Source organism: Humulus lupulus, chromosome 5 (assembly GCF_963169125.1).
Source record: "Humulus lupulus chromosome 5, drHumLupu1.1, whole genome shotgun sequence".
NCBI classification, from domain to species: Eukaryota; Viridiplantae; Streptophyta; class Magnoliopsida; order Rosales; family Cannabaceae; genus Humulus; species Humulus lupulus.
Genome location: NC_084797.1, coordinates 74,093,027 through 74,097,796, shown reverse-complemented (window position 1 = coordinate 74,097,796; position 4,770 = coordinate 74,093,027). Strand labels below are relative to the sequence as shown.

General features: G+C 31.2%; 1 non-coding gene across 1 annotated transcript; it reads left to right on the top strand.

Annotated features, from left to right (window-relative positions):
- Positions 1 to 1,254: 1,254 nt before the first annotated feature.
- LOC133780720 (small nucleolar RNA R71) lies at positions 1,255 to 1,361 on the top strand. Its single transcript, XR_009869538.1, has one exon. It is a non-coding gene; the product is annotated as a small nucleolar RNA R71 (small nucleolar RNA).
- Positions 1,362 to 4,770: the final 3,409 nt, after the last annotated feature.

The window sequence follows — 4,770 nt, the reverse complement described above, 5'->3', positions numbered from 1 at the left end:
ACCCCTAGGCTAATTAAGTGCTTCTAAAGGCTCCCAAGGCCAAAATTGGTATTTCCCACTTATCTTGTTAATCATAATTAACGCTCTCCAATTCTCGCTATTCTCGATAATTTCAAACACCAATAATTTATATCCTGTTACCCTTTAATTCTCGGTAAGGCTCTAATCATTAAAATCACCCCGCGACTCATCCCGAGCCCCAAACTTAAACCTGTTATGACTAGACCGCTAATTAATATTCCATGATCGTCTCATGCCGAATAGCTCGAACAAACCCACATTATAATGTGGTCTCAACAATATGTCACTGACATGCATACAAACATACAATTATGCCCTCAACGGGCCAAATTACCAAAATATCATAATAATCAAATGTGAAACCACATGCATACATATAACATCATATTATAATATAATTCACATAAACATGAATATTATCATTTAATGGCATAATTAAACAGTTATGGCCCTCCCGGCCTACTAATCTAGCCATTAAACCGCATTAGGGATTCCGGGGCATTACATGAATGTTCCCTTTTCTCTATCAGCTAAAGCAATAGCGAGTTGTCCTACTTGTGTCTCGAGTTTGGTAATTGATTGAGACTGTTTTTGTAGGATTTGTTGAGTGGATTTAATAAATTGTTGTAAAGTATCTTCTAAGGAATTTTCCTTTGTTGAGGATATGGTTGATTTTGTGGGGCATGAGTTTGGGTTTACGTGTTGTATTGGTGCCTTTGATTCATTAGAGGTTGGTTTTGTCTCCATGAAAAGTTTGGATGGTTTCTCCAATTTGGATTGTAAGTGGATGAAAATAGGCTATCATTTGGTTTCCCATAGGCATGAAGAGCATTGGCCTCCTCAGAAAAGGCTTCTTGGTAGGAAGGACATGATTGGACATTATGGCAAGGACTAGAACATATAGAAAAAACATCTTTTCTTGGTTGTATTGGAGAATTTATAGTTTGACTTATGGCTAAAGCTTCTACTTTTCTCGCTAATTTGTCTAAGGATGTTCTTAAGTCTAATTCATCTTTTACTTCATAATTTCCTCCTATTTTTGGTGAATTAGTTGACCTATACCTAGGATCAAAATAATTCCATTGTTGTGAATTGACAGATAAATCTTCAAGGGCATCCCAAGCCTCTTGTCCTTGAAATTTTAAAAAATTTCTGGTATGCATAGATTGAATCATTTGACAATTAGAGGGAGTCAAACCATCATAAAAATATTTTACAAGTCTCCATTTTTCAAAACCATAATGAGGACATTTTAATAATAAATCTTTAAATATTTCCCAACATTCATAAAACTCTTCATTATCTTTTTGAAAAAACTCGAAGATTTCTCTCCTTAGACTATCAGTTTTATACATAGGAAAAAAATTCAGCAATAATTTATTATAAAGTTGATCACATGTAGTTATAGGTCCCGTGGGAAGGGAATTTAACCAAGCTTTTGATTTTTCTTGTAATGAAAAAGGAATAATCTTAGTTTGACCACTCATCAGAAATTTTTTGAAATTTAAATGTTGAGCAAATTTCTAAGAAATCTTTGACATGCATGTAAGGATCCTCTCTATCTAACCCATAAAAAGATGGCAACGATTGAATGATTGATGGTTTAAACTCAAAATGTGTAGCAGAAGTTGTAGGAAAAACAATACATGAAGGAGCATTAGATGAAATAGGTGCAAAATGTTCAAGCAAGGTTTTTTTAGGCACAACATTTTCATCAACAAGATTTCTATTAATTTTATCAATTGGTTCCATGATGCTCAAAAAAATTTCTAACACTTTCAATTTTAAACAAAGATAAACATCTTTTTACCAAACGATTTTCAAAGTTACGTTCCCAATGGTGCATACAATGTTCACAAACAAGGCAACAAAGATAATCTCAAACAAACAATTTTCTGATGTGGAAGATCAGTTAAAACCGCAACTACATAGCATACTTAGAATTCTTAGAGATTTCACAACAATATAAATTTTATGGTTTACTAGTCCCCAGGCCTATTTGATTCCCCTTACTCGCACAGTACTAACAACTCCTCGAGGTTAATAACTAGAGCAAGATTGGGAATTTTGTTCAAATTTCCTTTAAGAAAAAATTGCTTACGGTGAAAGGACAAGATTTAGGTTCTTTTTTCAAGTATTTTTTCACAATTACACAATAATATGATAAGAGAAATACAATAGGACAAAATAGATAATGTTAACTAAAATTGAACAAGAGTTGGGAGGCATAGCATGCCATCAACCATGACAATAATAAAGTAAAAACTAGGAGGCAAAAATGGCATCAACCATAACAAAAATAAAGCAAAAACTAGGAGTAAAATATTTCCATCAACTAGTAAATGTGCACAAAAATATAACAACAAAAATAAATAATGTAAATTACAACAAAGGTTAGGAGGCACAACTGCCGTCAACTAACAAAAATGTAGCAAAAAGAAAAATATTCCAACAAAAGTAAATAAAATAAAATAAAAATTAGGAGGCACAAGTGCTGTCAACTAAAAAAATATTAAGAAACGAAACCATAAGTATAAATAGATATATAAGTAGAAAAATTTATGAGTGGTAGAACCGTCCCAAATTTTCTTCTTATCTTTCTTTTTTAGTTATATATATATTTATATAGTGCAAAAAATTAAAATAACTAGTAGAAAAATTCACTAACCTTGAGAAAAAGTTTGTTTCTTTTCTTGCAACTCCCTAGCAATGGTGCCAAAATCTTGATAGACCCAAAATGAGTATGTTTTAAATATTTATAACTCGCAATCGCACGAATCGTATATGAAGTATAGTGTTCGTGTAAGCACGAGGTCGAACCCAAATGAATTGACTAAAATCAAAAGAAACTATTTTAAACCAAAATTAAATAAATTCTACCCTAGCTCCATAGATTGATAAGATTCAATGTCAAGAAACCAAAATAAAAGATTGAAAATAAATCTATTTAAAAGAAGGAAAAAAAAATTAACCAATTATGAGTTGTAAATAAGTTGTAAAACAAAGATTATTAAGATACTAGAATCCACAAAATATTTGTTTAATAACATTTATTAGTATATTGATTCCCAAGTTTTAGTGATAGTTAAAATAATTCAAACTATCATTTTCCAAATAGATTTATAATTTAAGCACAAATTATTTCTAAAAAGATAGGATTTTTCTTCACTATTTTAAAAAAATATAATTTCAAAGTATTTAATTTGAATCAACCTAATGAAACAACAAAAAAATCAAATAACATTATTTATAAGGCAAAACATAATATTTTTGTTCTAAGCATTGGATGTGTACAATTTAATGATACATCTTACACAAAGAATATTATGTTTTGCAAAATGAAGAAAAAAGTGTAATATTATCTAACAATCCAAAATACAAGATATTGAATATGAAAGTCAAATATGAAGAAGAAAAATCCATAAACTTTGTTGCATTACAAGAGAAATCAACATGCAACAATAAATACTATATAGTTACAAGTAGTTTCATCATGATCTTAATAATCTTATTAAAAAAGATTAGAAGAACATAACTAGTATCCAAAATATATTACAAATGACATACATACTTGACACAAAATGGTCTCCCAAAAGGAAGAAAGAAAATGTAGAGAGAAAGTGTAGAAAAGATGATAGTAACCAAAAATTAAGCACCCCCAAATGGTCTTGAAATTCCCTATTTATAGCCAAAATGAAAGTATTAAAATAATCAATTTAAATTGATTAAATTAACTAAATAAAGTAAATATGGCGTGTAGAGGTAAATTTTAGGTGTAATGATGATTTTTTGGTAAAATTTGCAGAAAAGTTGGGTAAAAAGGTGGCATTTTTGGACAAAAGACAATGGGACATTGTTGGGCTCAAGAAGAACAAAGGGTCTTGTTGGCTGCTGGAGGTGGGTTGTGGCAGGCGGGTTGGGTCGTGGGAGCTGGGCAGCAGGTGGAGGCGGGCTAGGCTATGGGAGCTGGGACCGTGGGCCTTGGGAGGCAGCTGGGCAAGCGTGGGCTTGAAGGCTTAGAAGGCAGCTAGGGCGCGGGCTGGGCAGGCTGGCTGGCGGGCCTGGTGGCTTGTGAGCCTGTGGATAGGAGAAGGAGGCTGGTAGCTGAAGGGAGGCTTTGGGTGGCTGGGCTCATTTTCCCTCTCAAAAATACCAAAATTTGCTTTATTTCTTCTAGTTTTACTTCTTTTCCTTTCCTTCATTTTTCTTATTTTATTCAAGAGCCAAAAATACAACATATTCCCTATAAAATAAACATAAATTAAATTAAAACTAAATATTTTCAATAATAAAATATAGAACATAAATTCCATGAAAATACTAATTAAAACTTAATTTACTTAAACATTTAAGCTCAAAAGTACATCCTTTTACTTCTATCTTAACAATACTAACATCAAATAATTAAACTACAACATATTATAATAAAATATCTTTGAAAACATATAAAAATCTAAAAAACTACAATAAGAATAATAAATTCAAAATTACTTAAAAACTTAATAAGTTACTTAAAAATTCAAGAACTAAGCAACAATTAGCATAAAAATGTGGTATAATAACAATATTTTGTAGAGTTATCAGTTATAAAAGAAGATATTTTGACAATTTGAATTAATTTTAAAAAATAAATTAATAAAAAGATAATAATTAAAATTCAGATATTTTTTGCAATTTTTTTTTTGGTGAAAAAAGCACCCCGCGGGTCCCGTACGGGGCCGCAGTATGGACATCGGACGACCCTGGGGT